Raw genomic sequence first — 23,830 nt, 5'->3', positions numbered from 1 at the left:
CCTCAATAAACCTTATTTTTAAAATGTCATAAAAGGGAGGTGCTACTGTGGAGAAAAGATTCTCAAAAAATATTAAGAGGAAAGTTGTGCCTCTGTGAATTGTACAAGTAAGCAATCACATGATACCAGACCCATGAAACAGAGAGATGATAGTGTGATGGTTAAGAATGCAGCTCTGAAACTGATTGTAGGCGTTTGGAAGCTGGTCACTCCAAATGACGTGACCTTGGGCAAGTTGCTCAATTGCTCTTCTGTGACACAGGGATAATAATAATGCCTTCTTCATAGGATTGTTATGAGGCTTAAACTAATAAAACACTTAGAGCAGTGCCTGATATATGGGAAGCACTACATAAGTGGTTTAAAAAAATATTATGTACTATAATGAATCATTAAGTCACAAATATATCCATTAATTTATTGAATAAAATAAATAATACAAATCAAAGGCAGCCCAAAATATTGGGACTTTTTTAAGTAATGGTTTGTTTCGAGAGTAGGAGGAAATGTGTTTAATTTTTTTTCTTTTGACAACCAAATGTTTATAAAGACCATGATGCATATTTGAGTTACCCAATGCATTTTGATAATCATTATTACTTACAGATGATGTGGTTTTGATTAAAACAATAAATGGAAATGTGTTCAACCAATCATTAAGCCAATATTTGCTATTCTTGCCTAGGAGTTTGGCATAAAGCTATGTTCTGGGGATACAAAAATGGGTGAGGTTCCAGCACTACTTTTAATGAGTTCACAGTCTAGTGAGGAAGAAAGATAGGTACACAAATAAGTACAGTATGGAGAGTGCTGAAGGATAAGATATACACAGTGAAATGGGAGCTCTGGGAGGTCCCAACTAAGATTAAAACAGAAGAGAAAAAGAAACAGTAAACCTCAAGTTAAAGGGTTTGATCTTGCTGGTCACTGGGTGATGGGTCAACTCTGACTTCCTCGTTGAGTGGCCTTGAGGGACTGATTTAATTCTTTAAGCCACAGTTTCCTTATCTTGAAATATGGAACATAACAGTATATACCATAGGGTTGTAGTGAAGATTAAATGAAATAAGACGTAAAAAGTGCTTAGTAAGTAGACGAATCTAGCTTTCAGTAAATGCTAACTACACTACTATTATTAGCATTATTATCAGTACTTGGTTCTACTACTTAACAACACATCATGCCATCACCGAGCCAGATGTCTCTACAATTTACAAAGCATTTTCATATGCGATTTTTTTCCTGCATCCTCAGTAAATCAAAGTTAGAATGGCAGATTTTATTGTCCTCAACTTAGAGATAAAAAAAAAAACCAGGAAGAATGTAAATGTCTTGATCCATATTAAGATATAGAATTTTCTCATGAAAGCCTGTATTTGTTTCACTATATCAGACTGAAAAGGTTTTCTTAATTTTTACTATGATGTACTCATAACTTTTCTTTGATCCACCGTGCAATGCTACCTAAACGTACATGTATTCACACACACACACACACACACACACATACACACACACACACTCATAAGACCCCTATTTATTTTCAATCCATTACATAGCCTGTGGTTCTTTAATATAGCTTTTGATTAATTTGAACTCCTTTTATTCTGGCAAAGTCCATTTTTCCAGTTCTTTATATTTTTAATTGGGTATGTTTCATTATATTAAAAATATGTCTGTCAGAAATAACAGGAACAAAAATAGCAAAATAACTTTGAGCTATAAACTTGAGATTTTATACCCAATTCCATTTCTAAGCGTATAAAGATAAAACAAATACTCAGTAACAACAAAAAAAAGTTCTGTTACTGATTTGTCGTGTCTTATTTACCTTTTAAAAAGACCCTTTTATTTATCCTTTTAATAAAACATGCATGCTCCTTGACTAATGAGAAAGGTGGGACAAGTATTGTTCAATGCTTTTTCTTAGACATCTGGCAGAGAAAAATGTCACACACATGAAAAAGCGGCAGGAGGGAGAGTAGGGGAAACACGACATAAGATTAAGCTCTTATTTTCTATTAAAATTTATATGACACAGATATAAAGAGACATAGCTACTTACTGTTCATAACAATTCACTGATTTAGTCAATTTAGTTAATTTAATCCAAATTTTTTCTTTGTAGACTTCATCAAACAGCTACCAGCTTTTAAAGTTGAACTTCAGATTTCAGATTTTGATTCTTCATAGAATTTTGAAAAAAAGAAAGCCAAGGTAGCATAGAGTAACAGCAAACAATATAAAAATAGTAAAGTTATTGGTCACATTGATAATAAATTTCTGTCATTGAAACAGTGGAGGTAAGGTACACAGGTTATTGTTATATTTGAAATCCAGATATTCTGCCACTAGGAAAAATATTTGCTGGGAGTGGAAAAATGACTCCATGTGTTGTTAATTAATCATCCAGTTAGCTTCCTGCTGGTAGTTGTGTAGATCCATTACTGTTGTGAATATTTTACCTGTGAAATCAGGGAGAAAAGATAATTAAATACACATTAACCAGACCCAGGGGTTTGAGTATAGCAATCTATTAATCAATATTGATTGAATATTATAATAAGCATCATGAAGGAGATGGGTTTTGGCTACGTCTTGAAATATGAATAAGGTGGGGATGGTAAGAAGGCAATAGGATGAGAAAAGGGTACAAGAGAAGAAATTTCAGCTACAGGAAATATATTTCCAAAATTTCCTTATTCACTGTAGAAAATTATACGTCTACTTACTTTTTTCAAAATCAAATAACTGAATATACATGCCTTCTTTTCTTATTCTATCAAATGTCATAAGTATGAAACACATTAGTATATAATTTTGAAGAGTTACTTCTTAAATGTGAGTTAATCTTAAAATAGCATCAAACAATATTCATTTAGTCGGACATTCATTTCAAAATTCCCACCTACTTCTCACTTCCCACTTCCGTTTCCTTAGTCTAAGCTCTCATTGATTCAAACAGTATTTCTATGTACCTATTATGAGCCTGCCACTGTGCCGGGGATATAAGGATGAGTAAAATATGACACGACTTCCTGATTTCAGGAAGCTGATAGGCTAAAAGTGGAGACAGAAATTTATCACATGATTCTATAAATAAATGAAAATTCATACTTGGGTTTACTGCTAGAATAAGATGTGTGTGGTGTCGTCAGAGCATGTGAAAGAGGGAGTTGACCAGGTCAAGGATGTCAAGGCTTCTTTGGGGAACTGAAAATTGAATTTCAGTCTGAAGGATGAGTAGAGATTAACTAGAAAGGGAAAAGCATTACATATGGAAGGGAAATCACATGTAAAAATTTGTAGTGAGAGGATATTTGGCAAGAAGGAAGATCACACCACCTATCAAGCAAACTGCAATCCTTGTCAAGGCCTCACCCTCTGCCCTCCCCACCCGCCCCCCGCCAAAATCACAGTGAGGCAGTATCTGTCCCAGGGGTCTGGCCAAGTTGGGGGGACCCAGCTCTGGCTCAAAGGTTGTGCAGGGGCAGGGCCACCTGAGGCCAGAACAGGAGAGTGAACTGCAATTTCAGGGACTCAAAGTTTATTGCCTTCGAGGATGCCGAAGGCTGAGGGCAGCAACCTGGGCTTCCGGCTCAGGCTCCTGGGGTCCGAGTCCCATGTCTGCCAAGGTCCAAGGCTGCAGCAACCCACACCCTCCATTCCATTCTTCTTGGGGTCAGTGGTTCCTCCTGGCAGCAGGGAGATATCTAGGATTCTTCCCAGGAGTCTTTCATTGTCTGTTCCTCTAGCCTTTCCCCTTGAAAAACAGCCTCGGGGCATTACTCTCTTTCTGACCTAGCCCAACTGCCAGTACTTTTTACTGCGTTTGGTTTTTTGTTTTTGTTTTTAACATTTTATTAAAATGCTTAGGATACAGATTGACTTTCTTTTGTAAATGACTATTTTACTTTTCATGAAATAGGACATATATATGCACTCAGATAAAAACAGAATGAAAAGTCTCAATTCATGGGAGTTCTTATACAAAGTCCTGATCCTGTTAGAGAGGAGCTCCTCACAGCAGCTTCTTCCACTATTTTATTACAGGAATGGGGTTTTCTGTGGGGCAAGAAATAGACTGGTGTTACTCGACTTTTCAATCTCCTCTTCCTCCAGTGGCCAAAATAAATCATTTTCACAAAGAGCTGCCCTGTGTAGAACCCATAGTTTTCTAGCTTGCTACAGAGTGATTAGGGACAAATAGGAAAAAAAAAAAAAAAAGCGAAAAACAAGAAAATGAACACTGAAGCCATCATCCTTCTCTTGTCTCTGGGTAGAGAAATATGGGTAAACTTTAGCTAAAGGAAATTAAAAGTATGCAAGTTAACTACCTAGTTCATTCGCCGTTAGCTAAATTTGTTCACTTTAGGTTTTAATCTCTTTCCAAACTAACAATTTTGTCTTAACCCAGCAATGCTTGCTAATAAATGGAATGCATGCCCTTCCCAGACTTATACTTCATTGAGCCTCTGTATTTAGTACCTGGCAGTGAAAAAGTATGCTTTCCCAACAGGTGGACCAGGGAGAGCAAGGAGGAGTTTGGTGCCAGGTGAAGTTGGTTATTTCTTCTCCTGGATTATTACTGGACACCCTCTAGTTCAGCATGATACTAATGTCTCTCCAATCCTGTCCTTCCACCTGTGTTTTACTAAAGTAAATACGATCACACCACTCCTGTGGTTAGCCCCTTCCACCATCCCCCATGGAGACAGCATACACACAGGCACAGGGTGGATCACATCATTGCCAGAACATGTCCTGCCTTTAAAAGGTCTTTGAATTTGTCACCCTTTTTGACCCTTGAATTCTCTTTGCCGGGATTGTCCTAATACCAGCCTGGCAATCTAGATCTGTTCTCAGGAGATGCCAAATGTTGGTGTGTCGCCCTGGTGGGAATCTTATCCTCTGTGCTTGCATCATTTCCTTTGCCTCTCTGTCCCTACCTCCTCCATTTACATGGCATTCCAGGGATCTAGTCTCACTTTCTGTGCAATGATGAGAGGGGTCTAAAAAACCCTGGTACTCAACAAATGCTTTTTGTCAAACGGAAGAATCATGTCAGTGTTTCAGGCCTTATTCTGATCATTTAGGATGAATAATTTTGTCTGAATTGTTGATTCAAATCAATTAATTTTAAACTGGTTCCTTTTAAAAGGAGTTTGACTTTCATCATTAATTATTACAATGACTGACTAGTTAATGCTTTTGGTGTAAACCCTGATGGAGCCTTGACTTCTCATATCTAATTCCTTTACTTAAATCTGAGATTAAGAAATATTTTCATTACCATTAAAAATATAACCTTGAACAATTTACTTAACTTCTCCGTGCCTCAGTTTTCTCATTTTAAAAGTGAAGATAGTAACAGTTTCTACTTCCTAGGATTCTTGTGAAAATTAATTGGTTAACATTTTCAAAGTGCTTTGAACAGTATCTGGAACAAAGTAACCCCTCTACCAGCGTTTGTTAAATGAGTAAACAAATGAACGAACAAAGTCATTCATTGGCGGATATTTCCGAGAAATTTTTCTGAGCTGTAAGGAGTATAAAGGGGAATCCCTTCAACATGTTTTGATCATGCTTTGATAGATCACTTTCATAACTACCCATATTTATTCAATATAACTATAGAAACACCACCTCCTCTCTAGCCTTCACAATTCCAGGTACAGAGAGAGACTCCACGGCTTCATATTTCTCTCCCAAATCCATCATACTCTTGGGCCTAGTGGTAAGTTAGGTATTTTCCTTGATGCTTATTGCCACTTTTGACCATTGTTTCTCCCATTTTCCTTAAAAAAAAAAGAAAAAGTTTGGAGCTGGCCCGTGGTATAGTGGTTGAGTTCATGTGCTCCGCTTCTCTGGCCTGGGGTTCACAGGGTCAGATCCCAGGCGAGGACATATGCATTGCGCATCAAGCCATGCTGTGGCAGTGTCCCATATAAAGTAGAGGAAGATGGGCACGTATATTAGCCTAGGGCCAATCTTCCTCAGCAAAAAGAAGAGGATTGGCAACAGATGTTATCTTAGGGCTAATCTTCCTCACAAAAAAAAAAAAAAAAGAAAATGTTTTAAAGCTTATGCCATCAAAGAATACCATACTCCCTTCCTCTTATTGCAGTTATTTACAGGGCCCTGATCACTGACAGCACTGCCTCAACAACATTGGTTAAATATTACTTCCTGTCCTGGGCTTCACGACAGAGCTGTGTGGAAACCCACTTGGGTATTCTGATCCCTGGGCAAACCTAAACTGTGAGAGAGTTAACACCCGAGAGGGTAACAGTTGACCAGTAGGGAACAGTTGCTAGTGGATAAATGCTCCTGCTTTGATTCCATGAACCTTCTAAATCATATTCGACACAGTGTCTCAAATTGTCCACAGCATGATCAAACTACAGTTGCCTGTGTTGGTAACTTATTGGTAATGCAATCTTGTATTCACTTTACCTCCTTCCTTGGCATCTCTTTCTAAAATAAACTGCCTGCACTGAAGCTCTTGTCTCAGGTTCTGTTTTCTGGATGGAACCCAGGCTAATGAAATTTTCCAATGAAACAAAGTTCCAAAATATTCCCTGGTATACAATCGGCACTTAACAAATATTTACAGAATAAATGAATTGGAGAATCCATTATAAAGGCAAGACTCTTATTACACATTTTTAGATAAGTCTTAGGAGATCAAATTTGTCTTATTTATATCATCTCCTACTGCTTCATTTATAATTGTATATCAAATACCAGAAGCACAATGTCCCAGGAGTCAATAATCTTTTTAATCCTTTGTTTTTCAAATTGACTAAAAGGATCATGGAATGTTTATAATCACAGCTTTAGAATACCTTCTATTTTAATGGGGGAAAAAAGATGAATTACAATATGAAAAATTTCATTATTGCCTTCTACTAAAACCTACTCCATCGGAAGAATAATGTCATCTTGCAGTTTAACTCAACACAAGAAGCTCTTTTAATTTGCACTTCAAGTTCTCTTCCTTCAGAACAATGCTTATAGTCATTGAATTTCTACAAGCTACTCAGTGGGTAAAATTCAAACCAAATAGTAGGAATGAGAAATAAATGACTTCATATATCTTGGCAAAAGTAAGGTAAGAGAACACAGTTAGAGTGGTTTATAGTGATTCTTATTCCACATTTATTTTCTTTTCTCAGCAATAAAAAGTAAAATCTTTATTCCCTAAAGTACTTTTGGCTGGTGGCAGCTGACAGGAGGATCATCATTTCCTGGTTCTAGTTTGGTTAAACTAGGCTTTTACTATAGACATAGAAATATAGGCACAGTGGTGAAGTGCACAGAGCAGTCAGTGAATGACTCTTCATACAGCCCAACATCTTCCCTCAACCCATCTTGCTATGCTCGCAACTTAATCAGTTTCTCAAACACATCCTACTACAAGTTTGTAAGATCTATGTATAATAAAGGATAATAAATCCACTTGGATTCACCTTTCTGGTATTCAAATGAATGTCCGCAATAGCAGGTGTCTTCTTTTAGCCTTTTTTGTGTGTGTGTGAGGAAGATCGGCCCTGAGCTAACATCTGCCAATCTTCCTCTTTTTTGCTGAGGAAGACTGGCCTTGGCCTAACATCCATGCCCATCTTCCTCTACTTTTTATGGGACGCTGCCACAGCATGGCCTGACAAGCAGTGAGTCGGTGTGCGCCCGGGACCGGAACCGGCGAACCCCGGGCCACCACAGCTGAGCGCGCCCACTTAACTGCTTGCGCCACTGGGCCGGCCCCTTCTTTTAGCTTATTGAGAGTTGTTTGGGAACAGAAGAGAAAACAAAGCTACTCTTCTGAATACACAATGATAATGATTGAAGTCTCAGTTCAAACTTCTCCTTGAAAATGTTACTGAAATTTTGGTAGCTGTTTTACATTTTATTTTTTATTTTGATGACAATTCTATGATAAACTCTTCCAGTAGCTATGAAAATTTTACCTCTAACCATCTCACAGACTGAGTTGAAATAGGCAAAGTGGTTGGGTACAAAACTGGGCTAAAATTGAAGGCAATTACTAATGATTCTCAGTGCACGAGTATTTCTGTAGCTTCCCCCACGGTCTCTTAAAGCCTGGGTTTGGCCTATTTGAATTGACTAAGATTAGGAAGTCAATTTTCCATTCTGGTGTTTTCCTAATCCTAGTTACCCAGTGAAAGTCTGGGTTTTTATTTGTTTTTTTGTTTGTGTTTTGAAGGATTAAGAGAGCAGTGAATGTTAAAATTATATTTATCTTTAACTAAAGTAGTTCTTAAATCATGTATGTCTAAACATGTCCTTTGAAACCGTGTAAAAGGTAAACTAGCACATATTTTAAATAATCTATTATTTCGATTCTCTACACTATACATTAAAGTATCTTCTCTTTCATGAAAATAAAATTAGGTGTTACAAGAGAACAGACCAACTTATATAGTCAGATGATTTTATTTCATGAATGATTAAGAAGTACTCTGTTGTAGTGAAAAATGAAATGGTACCTTTGAAATGTTTAGAAATATTTTATAACATATTGATAAAACAATAAACAGCATTGCAGAGTTCTGTTGTTTTCAGTACATTTTCCCATATATTAATGCTTTTGAACTGTCCAATGATCCTTTTGGAAAGCTGGGACAAATGGATTTATCCTCATCACACAAGCTACAGAAGCAAGGCAGTTCATATCTCTTAATCAACTTGCTCAAGGCACAGAGTTTATAAGTGATTGAGTCTAACTTAGACTCAGGTTATTTTTAAATTTTTAAATAAACCAAATGCAAAAGCAATGAAAGGATAGCTGCTTTCTTTTCTTTTCTTTCTTTTTTTTTGTTTTTTGTGAGGAAGATCAGCCCTGAGCTAACATCCGTGCTAATCCTCCTCTTTTGGCTGAGGAAGACCTGCTCTGAGCTAACATCTATTGCCAATCCTCCTCCTTTTTTTTTTTTCCCCAAAGCCCCGGTAGATAGTTATATGTCAAAGTTGCACATCCTTCTAGTTAGGATAGCTGTTTTCTTAATGGAAGCCCAGGCTTTGTTTCTCATAAAACATTTAAAATGAAAGCATAACATATTAATAGTTACTATTATAACATTATAACTTTGTAATTATGAGTAATGACAAAATGTAGCACAGACTATTAATCAAATCTTATGAGAATAAGGTAGGATGGATTACCCAAGTTAGTAAAAATTCCTTTTTTCCTACTACATACCTATTGCTATCATTCTAAAAGACTCAATAAAACTTTTTAAACTCCTAACTATACACAGAAGTATATGTAGCCATTTTGAATTGCATTGTCACAACAGTACACACACTTGAGTATAAAAATAAGTATAACTTTTTTTAATAAAACCAAACTTTTATTGATATTACCATTTCAATTAGCACCTGAAATTTTTCCATTTTTTTAATTGAAGATCACAAAATCACTGCTAGCATTAGGTTTAGTGTATTCATATTTTAAATTCAAACGATCCACTATTTTTCCTCTCTCCTATCTTCTTCCTCCCTTTTCCCTATGGATAGATTAAATTTCTAGATGCTTACCTATCGCCAGAATTGAGCAAAGGGCCATGGTTTTGCATGGCTTTTTCTGACCACACTGGCTTCGACTTCATGTTGGCCGGTCCCTCCTGATTTTAGCTGTCATCACATGCTGACAAACATCAATGATAACCTCAGTTCTTCTATAGCCACTGCTCCATCGGTCTACCTTTACAATATCATTCAAACCCCACCTCTTGACTGCTTCTTGTTTGCCAGCACTTCTGAGTCCCACTTGAGAAGTAAACCAAGGTTACCTTAGCTTGTGATAAACCTCTAAACTTAGTTGGTACTTTTTTTTTAAATCTTTCTTCCATTGATGTGATGACTCCTTCTCAAGTACTCACAAATGCCTAAATTTAGTCATATTCCCTCCATTGCTTTGTTTCTTTCAGGTTGGTCAAAATCTTCTTTCTCTTTGGAAAGGAAAGTAATTTTTTAGTTGTCACATATTCTACCCTATTACATAGCTTATATTTTGTAATTCATGCCCTCAGTCATATACCTTCAGTTTTGATCATCAGTCAGAAAGTTACAGAAAAGATTTTTCTTTATCAAGCACAATCAAAAGCCATTTCTTTCTTTCTTTCTTTTTTTTTTTGAGGAAGATTGGCCCTGCACTAACATCTGTTGCCAATCTCCCTTTTTTTTCTTTTTTCTCCCCAAAGCCCCAGTACATAGTTGTATATCACAGTTGTAGAATTGTAGCTCTTCTATATGGGATGGCACCTTAGCATGGCTTGATGATTGGTCAGTAGGTCCACGTTCAGGATCTGAACCAGCGAACCCCAGGCCTCCAAATTGAAACACCCAAACTTAACCACTATGCCACCATGCCGGCCCCATAAACCCAATTCAAGATAATTCTTCATTCAAGAGTGTGTCTACCCTCCTGTAGGGAAAGTGCATACAAAAATTGGCTATCTCTAAGGTAGAAGGAAGAGCAGTGGACCAAAAGGTGCTCCAAGAGGACAGTGAATCGGGAGAAGGGAGGAGACCTCAATTAAAGCCCCAATACTTTATATCTCTTCATATATTCTTTTTCCTCTTACTGTTTAGAAATTTATTTTATATGTTGATTAGTAGTACAATAACTCTTACACTCTTCTTTAAACGAATGTTTACTGAACACTTGCAAAGTCCAGACGCTGTGCTAGATTCTTTTGGTTCCAGCATGAAGTCCACACTATCTCCGTGTTCAAGAGTCTCACAATTTAATTAGAGGCAGCTACATAAACAGATAATTAGAGCATAATAGATAGAAGGCTGTAACAATGAATAGAATACTGTGAATGGAGTGTTCAACTTAATCTAGAGAATTCCAAAAAACCTTCATAGAGTTAGTCATTTGATCTTGCTTAAGAGAGATGAACAGGAATTTCAAAGGTGTATCAGGGTAAAGTGAGTGAAATAATTACAGAGATTACTAGACAAGGTCACTGTTGATTGATTAGAATTTCTGTTGTACCCATAGGAAATTTTGCACTTTATCAGGGACACAACAACTTTACTCTAGCATTAGAAATTTCTGAATCAGAAATAAATCAATGAGTAAATTACTCTAGGTAATCCTAAAACACAATTTTTGATACTTTGAATTTCTTGGCTAGCATGAGCTGATCAACTCTTTGGCTCTGTTCTCGAATTAATTGGTTAATTCAGTCAAATTGGCCTTTAGATTAATTGACTGCTTAAATCAATTGTCTTCATCAGGTTGAGTGATAAATAGAAAATATCAAACTACGTTTTATTGTAAAGGCAGGAATTTTTCTCAAGTTTTATGTTTCTTACGATATGCTTATAGATTTCTTAAAAACATGATATATTTACATTTTTACATAGCACTTTCAATTGAGTTTTTACAATACTGTAATGTTAGTGAGGAAAGTATCTTTGACTCCACTTTACTGATGGAAAGATTAAGGCATATCAGGGTTAAGTGACTGTTAACTGTAATACTGCTAATAAATGACATATCTGAGACTTGAACCCAAGGGCTGTTGAGTCCAAATAGAGTATCCTTTTGCTCTAATTAATACAGAAGAATGGAATGTTGTATGGAGAAAATTTTAGAGCCATCAATAATTAAAAGATATTCTGAGTCATGAGGAATTGTTATTTCACCACAGAAACATTTCCTTGCCTTAATGATTAGAATGGGGATAGTATTTCTAGCTTTATAGTTGAAAAATAGTTAAGGCAGATGGATGATCTTGCACAATGTTATTGGAAATAAGATATTATCAAGAAAAATATGTGCCGTCAATCATTATCATGAAGCTTCTCTAAAATTAGTTAGACAAAAACTAACAGGTTCTCATGTGAGCTCACTATAATATTAGCTGGCTGGTATGTAATTCTAAGGACCATATTCTCTCCTGTTTAACGAGTTGAACAAGAGTATTTATTAAAGTACATACAGCATGATTGGTACTGTTGGAGATGGAAAAAAAATGAAATACGAATTTTTTTTATTTGAAATATTTTCTTTCCGTCCTTCTTTCCCTCCTGCCACAGACGTTCATTGAATGCCTACCCTCTATTGGGCATTATTGCATGCATGTTAACAGCAAACAATGTGTAAAATATGGTCTCCCTCCTGGCAAAGCTCACAGTCTAGTGACGGAGATAGAATTTCCACTTGTTAAAAAATTAGAGAATTACATTCTGACCTGTGGGTTTCTAAGTAGAATTGTACAGTCATGTAGAATATGGAAAAGAGCTGATCAGTTTAATTAGTTAACTGAATTTGAGCAGAACTTGCAACTCAAACTTCTATGGATAAGAGAGAGAAGGAAACCTGGTGAAATTGTGACACACCGGAGATCAAAGCCCTGTCTAGTCATGTTCCTCACCTCCTGAACTGTAGAAGGCTATTGCTATGGGGAAATTCAAGCTCAGCACGGCCAAATTAACACATCCTCTCTTTTTCTAGGGATCTGGAAATTAAAGTCATTGTGTGAAATCTCCCAATTAAAGATCGCAAACAAATCAGACTGTTGGAAAAGATCATGTGAGTAAAATGAAATAATCATGGCCATCAGTTTGCAAACCCTATTTTTAAAAAATTTACATAAACATAGGAATTATAACACTGGATAACATTTTTCAACAAGACCATTTATACCAAGTTTGATCAAAATTGAACTTGTTTCTGGACCTAGGAAAATTTCTCAGCTATAAATTGAGAAGTAAAACAATAAAAAGTAGAGAAGAGGGAAAGCAGCTGAGGAGGGAAGGGAAGAAAATGATAATGGAGGGGAGGGGAGGAAAAAAATCCTTTTGTTCACAATCTTTGTGATGGCTACATTTTCACCCTCAAATTTATTAAAAGAGGAAAAATCCTTTTTGCTAATTTTTTTAATAGGTCAATTAAAGAAATACTCTCAACTTGCATTTTCTTACGAGTGGTTAACAGATGTTTCTGCAAGTCAGTGAGTTTACTTAAGTGTCAGAGTCTGGACATTTGTATATAAAATCTCTCTTTAGTCAAAAAGAAGCAAATTAGAAGAATCTCTTACCAGTGTAAATATTTCAGTCTGTAATAAGCTCCGTAATGCCGAGGCATAAAATGCTTGGCCAGAACACATTAGCTTGTTCTCTCTGATTTCAGTAACAGTAGTATGTTCCTTTTTGAGTTTGAAATAACAAATCACACTTAGCACAAAAATTCTCCAAATGCAAGAATTTTTTTTAAACTCTGCCTCTTTAGCACGTGAGCCTCATTCCTAAGTAGTTAAATGACAGACTATTAACTTTGTTTTCTACTTCCTTTGAGTCATGACTTGACTTTCAAAATATTTTGGTCAAGCAGACTCCTTGCAGAAGAAACATCGAAGAACCATGTACTTCTCCTTCTTAGCAATTCTCCTTCAGGGCAGGGCACACACAAGTGACCCTGGCTTTTGACAATCCTTAGCTGAACAAAATGTAACAAGCCCTGTCTGTTTTGAGCAGAATTTTCTATTCTGACAGATACAGCTCAGGAGCATTTGATGTGTGCTTGCTGGTCATAGATAATGGTGCATCTTGGGACCACTGACATTCCTGTCAATAAGAAGGCCTGGGGGGACATGCAACAAAGCTACCTTTTGATTCACCATTTTTCGTTCCTTCCCAAGACATTTGTAAGCCTGTGGTCAGCTAGGTCATTTTATTTTATCTTGATGTGCCTTGATAATAGCATGATGTCTACAAAAAATTTGACAGGCCGTCGATGTCTGTTTCTCTGGCTCCTATGTTGTTTTTCAGTCCTTCTCAACGTCAAACATACTTTGAAAACTACTGATTATGTTGGTTGGGACTGTATTTGACAAGACATCTATTCTTTGATAAAATTAAACTCATGAGGGTTGATCTTGGAATTTAAGGTAATTTTTTGAGCAATGCAAGAGACTCTGTCCCTTTATGGCTGGACTCAAGAAATACTTGAAAAACTGTGAATTTCTTTTAATTCAGATAAACAGTGTTTTTAGTATGAGTTTTAAAGACTGCAGCAAAAGGAAACTGGTAAGTGAAAAAAGGACATATTATTACTCTGTCACATTAAAATGAAATCTGCTCTTCTATTTATTGATTTAGTAAATTCTGGGACCATTATGGATAATATAATGTACAGGAATGTCTATATATGAAAATAGGAGTTTACATATAGGTCAGTCTTTGAGAAAAGACTGGCATTGCTTTCTATTCTTAAAAATTAGTTGACAGTATGTTAAGAAATTATATATATATGTGAGTGTGTGTGTGTACACACATGGTATATGTGTATATATATGTGTGTGTATGTATAGGCGTTGGGGTGTGTGTATATATATACTCACACACAAATACATATACATATATAAATGTGCAAATACAGACATATATAATGAAATACATGTTATGAAGTATATGTTATGAAATAAAGAAAAAATGTCATTGCTTATAATGTGAATATCAAAGAGAATATGCAAATGTCACAATGGCCTGTCTTCAAAGATAATATTGTATTATAGGGTTTTGGAAGGGTTTTCTCATCTTGTTTCTGGTCAGATTCTCTCGGTATCATTCCCTTAACTTTATAGATAGGTAAACAAAGGCTTAGAAAACTTGTATGAGTTTTCCCATTGACACATAGAAATTGACAGAGCTGAGAAAAAAAACAAGTACTTTGTATTGAGTCCAAGATTCCTTCCATCATGACACAATAATGCTCATAAAGTTCTTGGCACGTAGTAAAAGCTCAAAAAATGTCAACTTGCATTATTGAAATTATTTGGCATATGTTGAGAAATTCCTATAGCTCAGAGTTATTTCATATCTCCTACTGGGATGGAGGAAATTTTCTTTTCATTGAATATAGTGAGAAAAATTATTTATTCATATACAAAAGGCAATTTTTAGCACAATCACATCAAGATATTCTAGCATAATAGTTAACTAACTCAAAAAATCAAATCTAAATAATTATTAGGTTGGAAGTAGATATTTGCTTAGGTTACTGATAAAGGAACAATACATTATTGATAACAACTTCAAATGCTAGTTGATTCTTAGTCTTTATATGGTATCATGGCCTTTGGATAATAACCAGGAACTATACTTGGAGGTTAAATATGTATTTTAAATTAACATCAAAGGGAATTTTATGTATGTCCTTTCCAAATATGAGATACTTTTTGTCTTATTCCTTATGCTACTTTGTCTTGGTCAAAGCTACTGAACTTCTCAAATCATCTTATTCTATGGAAGGGTCTCCTTGTGTCTCTGGCTGAGTACTGATCTATTCCTGTGTGAGAGGAATCTACAGGAAAGAACCACCAGAATGGAGTAGACAGACACTTGTCAAAGAATGGGTCATGATCCTGCAAAGAAGCATGGCAAAAATCTCTTAATAAAGGAGACAATTAGAATCCTCAGAATGTCACCTTAGCAGTGGGGCAAAATTAGTCATGGACCAAAGGCTTCTCTGGGCTTGCCCTAAAAACTTAAAATGAAGCTGGATCCTCAAAAGGATCCAACTTACTCCAAGAACTTAACTAAATGACAAAAAAAAAGTGAACACTATTTTAAAAAATACAGTGACACCCAGTAACCAACAATGTAAAATTTAAAATATGTGGGTTTATCGCAGGAATGGAAGATTTAGAATTCAAAAATCAAATTATTTCATTTTATTAACAGATTAAAATGAACAAAAAGAAAGAGAAGTATATAATTATGTCAATAGGTGCATGAAAAATATTCAATTCTTAGGGATAAAGTTAACAAAATATAGGTATAAGATCTATACTCTGAAAATTATGCAACATTACTACAAGAAATTAAATAAAACCTAAATAGAGAATGCAGAGGAATCATCATTATTAAGATGTAAATGATCTATAGATTTAATTAATCTATAGATGTAATTTCTCTATACATTCAACATGATTCCTTTCATTTCCCATCAGTTTTTTTTTTTTTGGTAGAAATTGACAAGATGATTCTAAAAGGCAAAGAATCTAGCATAGGGAACATAATTTTGAAAAAACAAATAACAAAACTGGAGATATTAGAGTACTTGATTTCAAGACATAAAGCTACAATAATCAAGAGTGTGGTATTGACATAGATAGACATATAGGTCAATGAAACAATATAGGTTCTATACATAGATGCTCAATTGACTTTCAATATTGGTGCTAAGATAATTCAATGGGAGAAATTTAGTCTAATTGATACTTACCTTGAGTTCAATCTGTTTCAGTTTTCATATCAGACTAATTCTCCCCATTAATTCCAAAGACTTTCTAGGGATCTGCAAACTGAGAAAACCTTCCCATGTGGCCCTCTCTTTGTAGCTCTTAGATTTGAGTTTCTCCTGCTCTGCTAAGTCATTTACTATTTTCCAATCTCTCTGTCATGAGATATTGTGGGTTAAATGGTTAAAGATGTCCCCTAATTTAGACAAATTCACATTTTTGTTTCTCTTTCTTGTTCTCCTTGTAGTTTTAGAATGAGTTTTGAAAGAAGGAGAGGAAAGGGGAAAAAAAGCATTTCTAACACACTGAGATGTATTTTTATTCCTGATCCTACTTTGTCTATGCATTCCACACTGTAATTCAATTTACAGTTAAATATTTTTACCTATATAGTGGAAGATGATATCAGCATATTTTTACACTCTTTAGAGCTAACCTGCTTTGGATTTCTCCAAATCAGCACATATTCTATTTCTGATTTTTCTTTAAAATAATCACCATAATAGTCAGGACTTATTGAGTAATTATAGTATTCAAGGCAATGGTCTATGAACTTAGCAGACATTAACTGTTACGTTGTTTGGAGATGAGTAACGTTATCCCAGCTTAACTGAAAAAATTAAAGAACACTGAGATAGAAAGAGTTTAAGTAGTTTGCCCAAGGTAATATAGCTTGTAAATAATCGAACTATAATTTGAACCCAGGCAGTTTGACTTTAGATTTGCATCGTTTAACTATTATTCTATACAACATAGTGGAAATGAGAAGTAAGACATGATCACCTACACACACACACAGAGAATTCAATTTTCAATGTGTTTTCTCTTCTTTCCTTTCTGACATGCTACTTAGGAACCAAAATTAGAATTTACAGGAAATTTTGGGAAAAAATAAACACAGTATTCAGGTAAATTATATTCCTATACCATACAGGCTAATCTTCTCTTTAGAGTATAAGAATCTGTTATGAGGACCTTGAACACTGAGCTGCCCAGGAAAGAAGCTACTGCACAGCAGTTAAATTTGCTGATGACAAGACGACAACTTGCCAATTCCTCAGATAATCTAGTTACCTTGGTTGATTAGACTAGAATATGGTCCTGATGTTTTTAACAGAGGCTTCTTCCTTTCCCTCCCTTCTTCCCTCCCATCTTCTCTTCCTTCCTTCCTTCCTCCCTCCCTCCCTCCCTCCCTTCTTCCCTTCTTTCCTTCCCTCCTTCTGTAAAGCGTAACTGGCTTCCAGCAAATGCTGAGAATAAATTAATAAAACAGGCACAGCCCGTGATCTCATGAAGCTGGGTGGTAAAAGAAGGTGGACAACTGAGCAGTACACACTTGATTGTGTGATTACTAAAGTGAAATATCCTACAAAGTAAAAGTACAGGTGCTATGAGAGTGCAAAACACATTAGCTAACCCAGCCTTGATGACCAGGGAAGGCCTGCCTGAGAAAGTGACACATAAACCAAAAAATGAAAGATGAGAAGAAAATTCTCCTTTTGTGGATTTGTGAGAAATTCCTGGAACCATACAGTGTAAGCCAAGTAAAACTTTTACGAAGCTTTATGTCCTTTAATACAGAGTTTCAGGGAAAAAAATTTGAATTAATTAGCATTATAGCATAATTTATGAAAGCTTTTATATACTTTAGGAATGTGACTTAACCTCTCTGAGACTCAGTTGCCTCATCTCTGTAATTGGTTTTAATAAAATTTCCCACATGTGTTTGTTGAGAGGATGAAATAAGATAGCCTTTCAAAGAGAACAGGACAGTGCCAAGCACATAGCAAGAATGTGTAATTGTTTATTTCTTGCCTCATTTAAAAAAATCAATCATTCTTTTAGCTAACATAAGGACTTGTCATGTCAGTCAACAGTCATGCAAATAAGCTATTATCTACACCCAAACTCTCAGAACAGCAGCCCTGCTATACAGATACAAGTTATACATGTTGTATAAGTTCCCATATGTGCCGACAACACTAGCCGTATTTCTTTATAATCAATATATTCACTTTGCGCTATTCACTTCTCTTTAAAGGACAGAAACAAGAGAGTAGAAAACTTAGGAAAGAATGATAAATTGAGATAGAGAAGATCTGGAAGTCAGAGAATGCAAACCAACCCTGTTTCTTTGCATTTTTACAATGCCGTGATTCTCAGGACGGGCATAACTCGTTTCACAGTTTTCCTCACCAATTTAGGCTTTCACTTTGGGGCCTTCAACCCTGGAGTGTCACTCAGGCCTGGTCTTCTTGGAACAGAGGTTCAGGTTCCCTATATTTTTCTAAGCCTTGCACATCTTTTATTCGCACTCTATAGTTATCTCCTTGAGTTCCTAGTTCTTTCTTCCACACACGTCTTGTGACCCCACACCACGTTTACCTCCACTCTCATGATCTGCCCTGTGTGCCAGTGCTTCACAAGGGTTGTGTTTGTCTTTTGCAAGGTATAGCTATCTAAGGAATGAATCCAAGTTGATAGTTTAATATGAGTAGACTGAGGGTTAAGTCAACTGCATCTTTCAGCAGTAGGCTTCTGCTTAGTTTGTTCCTATAAAATATTACCAGACGCTGAGTTCAACAAAAATGAAATGATTTTTATCTATATCTGAATCTATATTTTTATTGGTACGTTTTTTCATCTACTAAGACACATAGTCTTTTATTACTGAAATTTTCCATTTTACCTACTGGTGCCCATCCATGTTATCTTTGGATAACTCTGGAATATAAATATGATGAAGTAAAAAGAAGTGGAAAGTATCACATATTTGTTCAAAATTGTACAGGGTGACATCTCAATGCCCCAATTAAACTGAGTGTTTGGGAAATATCTATAACTCTTTTCTTATCAGTCATATCCTTGGTGTTATCTCTGATACTGGCTCTCATTAATTCTTACTGATTATTTGAAAACACTTCTGTCCACAATCTGGTCTAAACTTTAGTCTCTAACATCATCTCTTAGGGTTTTTTCATATACAATACGTTAAGGTTTCTCAACAATTTAGCATATGTAAACCATTTAATGGATGTTTGGCAAAAAAAAAAAAAAAAGACCCACCAATCCACCAATTATATCCAAATTAAAAAAGAGTTTATTATGATGTAAACTTATCAAAATAAAGCATGATATTATATCATAGTCTTATTTTAAACAGTATTAATTATTAAACATCAGGAGTGGGATTATTTGGTTTTCAGTCTTTCACAAAGCTGTCTACATCTGGCCTGTTGACAGTTTGAGCCATTTGTCAGTGTCCACATCCACTTGGTTTCTTTTATCACTTAGTATTTTTATTCAACAAAGCAACTTTAACTCATAATTATAACTCTTTTTGGTAACTAATTAATTAAGTCAACAAAAATATTTATTGAACACCTATTATTTCCCAGAAACATTCTAGATACTTGAATACAGCAGGTCCATAGAATATAGCAGCCAAAATTCCCAATACTTGAGGAACTGATATGCTAAAGGGGGAAGACAGACAATAAATGATATATGTAACCAATAAGTAAATTATTTAGTACATTAGAAAGTGGTAAGTGTTATAAAATGACAGAACAGAGTAAGAGGGATAATGAGATAGGAGTTTCAAGGCAGTCTTCATTGAGAAGGTGAGATATAAGCAAAGCCTTGAAGGAGGTGAGAGATTTAGGCAGGTGGATAACTGGAGAAGGAATGTTCCAGGCAAAGGGAACAGCTAGAGTAAAGGCTTAGGAAGGCTTAGGGCTGATAGGTCCAAAAAACATTAATGGAGCCGTTGAGGCTGGGTCAAAGTGAGAACGGGGAAAATGATAAGAGGATGGACATTTGGATGTTGCATAGAGTTCTCACCAAAGACTATTTTCAATGCGGTAATAAATAGTAAATCAAGCAGCATATCGTTCACATTTTCAAGATTTGGTGATGGAACACAACACTGATGAAAATCACAGTTGACATGTAATTGACATGAAAATACCTATATTGAGAGACCTTGTATCCTCTTAGCTGAATTTTTGTCAAGTTGAACTAGATAGTACAATACTTTTGGTAAATGGACAACCTTTGAGAGCAGTACGGACTAGAAGAAGATAGCAAAGAATGAACTCAGTATACTTTAGTTCCGTTTAGTACTGGACAGTATCTCTTCACATTCTGTGGTCACATTTTCAATAATACATGACTAATATATTTTTCCCAGTGGGTGAAGAACATCATTAAGTGATGGTAAAGATAATAAAACATAGTGATTGTCACTTGTATCATGATGTCCTTAGTAATACTGATAGCTCATCCTCAAGTTAAAAACACCCATACTATGTCCAGAAAACAATACTTTCATGCTATTCAAGATACTCATTATATATGTTTGAGCTTTCTTCTTGAAATCATAGTAGGTATTTTTTCTGCCATTTTCAGTGCCTTGAAAGGACATGTTTTCGTTTCATCCCTGATGCATAACTTTCCCTCAAAGTAGCATACTTCAGGCTGAAAAAAAAAGATACTACTGCCCAAAGAAGTATACATAATTGCACATGATTGTGCCATTGTGCATAATTACAAGATTGTACATAGTCTCAGTTTTCAAACTTCTATTCAACATGGAATCAAGAGTTTTAGGTATATTGCTGAATGCCAACTGATCTCTGCAAATAAAATGATATAGGAATCATCATTCAGATATAAACTCTTTTATAGACTTAACTGGTCTTTCTTGTCCTATACTTCACTGTCCATGAGGCCTAATCCCAGTGCACTTTTTGAAATCCATGTGACAACTAAGAAAACTGCCTTACTAGAAATGAAATATTCCTTTTCCTGTAGCATGATTTTTAGTGATGAACAAAAGAGACCTTGTTCCTCAGGCTTACATGTGACCTGCATATTTTCATACACTGAACCTCAATTTTTTCCTCCAGCTGTAAAGCAAGGTAATTGGTAGTACACATCCATGATAGTAATTGCTCTTTCATACTACTTTCCAGTGAAATGATACATTACTTACCAAAAGGGGCATGTGACCGAGAATATTTGCCATTGTCTCATTCTGTTTTCTTTCCTGGAATAACTTTGTCTTTAACTTCTTTGCTAGTTTATGAGAGGTCATTGTGTGCTCTGTTAATCAAACAAACAAAAATAAGTGAATGCGTGGAAACCTTCCTGCCCATGTTTTATAGCAGACAAGGCAGTATTAGAGACTGGTGGGCTGATGGTCCAATAAAATTTGATTTTTCCAATATACATCATCATAATCCCGATCTTTAGTTTTCCATTCTAGGTTCTTGAGAAATTCATCATACCTGCAGACTAGTGCTCTAGTACTTAAAAGATTTCTATTGTTTGCTTCTCACCAGTGTCCTATTCATGATATGCTTTGTTGAATTTACTATTTTCTTCCCCATTTTTAGGGCTCAATTTACCATTTGAATCATTGATCCATTTTGCTTAATTGATGATGCAAAATAGCAAAATATAGTAGTCCTCCCTTATGTGCAGTGTCACTTTCCATGGTTTCACTTACCACGATCAACCGCTGTCTGAAAATAAGGCTACATCACAATGCCTACATCATTCCCCTCACTTCAGCTCATTACATAGGCATTGTATCATTTCATATCATCACAAGAAGAAGAAGGGTGAATACAGTATGATAAGATAACTTGAGAGTAGGGCCCACATTCATATAACTTTTATTATAGTATATTGTTGTAATTATTCTAGTTCATTATTTGTTGTTAATCTCTTATATGCCTAATTTATAAATTAATCATAGATATATATGTATAAGAAAAAACATAGTATATATAGAGTTTGGTACTCTCCATGGTTTTAAGGCATCCACTGGGGGTGTTGGAACATATCCCCTGTGGATAAGGGGGACTACTACAATAACAAAAAACAAAATTTAATGAATTTAACAGTAATATAGAGATGACATGAAAATATCTCAGTTAAAAGAAATTCAACCCTATTCACTAAATGTTGGTTGAAAGCATAACCTTTGCAGAACACGACAACCCACTTGAGAGGCCCTGGGAATTACTATAGTAAATATTACAACAGTTTGAGGAGAACATTCTATGCCTTTGTTGAACTACACCCTCTGCATTACCGAATAATAGCTGATATCTTCCTTTGCTGATATTGTGGACTAAATTTGAAATGCCTCTCTTCTTCTACTCTTCTCTCTCTTTCCTGATTACTAGAATTCATCATAATCTTCAAGGCCCAGTTCAAATGCCATTTCCTCCATGAACTCTTCCCTATCCCAGAAGCAAGAATAACACCTTACCTTGTTTGTATTCCGATGGCAAATGTTGACATTTCTCTTATAGCACTTATCACATTTTGTGTTGCTTTCTTTCCTTCACCTTTAGGGTAGGGAAAATCAATTTTTTAATGTTATAGCTAATTACTTGCAGAGCAAGGACTAGACCCCAGATTTGTTAACTCTTAGTCCACTGCTCCACCTACTATCCTACAAAAAGTCACCTCCTAAGTCTCCATCAAATCCAGCAGATATTCTGTTTCTATTAGTCTCATTTTTTATTATTTTGTTTATATTTTTATTTTTTTTTCTGTGCCAGGGTCCCCTAAGCTTGTAGTTTGCTGACAGAAAGGATAATGCTTATTATTGTATTTTGTGAGGACCTTAAAAATACTCAACTCTCCAGGCAATGAAGTGTGTCTAAATGATGATAAAGAAAAAGAAGAATGAATAGGGAAGTAAAATAAGGAAGATAAGGAAGCAGAAGGGAGGGAGTACAGAAGGTAACAACCATAGAGTGAATACTAATGTCATCTCTTATAAAGAAAACACATTTCAAGGATAAACAGAGCTTCCATACACCTACCTTCGTCTTGGAGGTAGGGAGAGGAGGATTATTAACAAATCTATAGAGCAAGTAGTATTTATCACCAACTGGGAATCATCATTAGATGGAATTAGTTTCCTAATTACATTGGTGGGAATGAGGGAAAAGTATTTGGCAGGGAGGGCAACATTAGGAAATAGTTGTCAAGTGACTGAGACAAATGGCTGCTTCTAATCAAAATCTTCTGAACATCGCTCAACACAGCATCTTGCAGAACAGTAGCTTGTGTTCCCTATACTGTGCTTTTATTATTCTCTCTCAAATTTAAGTTGTTCATGTTTTCCTGTTTATTCCAGATATGAAACTCAGAATTTGTTTCCTTCACAGCTGTGATTGTATTTATTCTGTTTAGGTTTATTTTCTTCACTTGTAAGTCTCCATTAGCTTTTAAACTCTTCAATAGAAGTTTCTAATTAGTTGCAAAGTGGGCAGAGGGCAAGGCAGTTGCTTGATTCTTTACACATGGCACTATTAACCCCAAAGAGCTGGCAAAAAACCTAGCACTATGCCATCTGTTTTGAACAATGCAAAACTTTAGAGGACTACCATCCTTGAAAATTATATATACTCTGGAGCTTACTTTGAACTGACAGTGTTTATCCTCTGCATTTGCAGAAATAAACAGAAAAACCTTTAAATACTAACAGTTGCATTTGATTCTTGATATTCCTTTGCAACTAA

General features: G+C 35.5%; 1 long non-coding RNA gene across 1 annotated transcript; it reads right to left on the bottom strand.

Moving 5' to 3' along the window:
- Positions 1-2,319: 2,319 nt before the first annotated feature.
- Positions 2,320-22,631, bottom strand: LOC131410500 (uncharacterized). The gene is made up of 3 exons (XR_009221267.1): positions 22,567-22,631; positions 21,280-21,389; positions 2,320-2,465 (listed from the first exon to the last, which is right to left on the bottom strand). It is a non-coding gene; the product is annotated as an uncharacterized LOC131410500 (long non-coding RNA).
- Positions 22,632-23,830: the final 1,199 nt, after the last annotated feature.

Source organism: Diceros bicornis, chromosome 10 (genome assembly GCF_020826845.1).
Source record: "Diceros bicornis minor isolate mBicDic1 chromosome 10, mDicBic1.mat.cur, whole genome shotgun sequence".
In the NCBI taxonomy this organism is placed as follows: Eukaryota; Metazoa; Chordata; class Mammalia; order Perissodactyla; family Rhinocerotidae; genus Diceros; species Diceros bicornis.
Note: the sequence above shows the minus strand (reverse complement) of the source record. Positions and strands in the feature narration are given on the sequence as shown.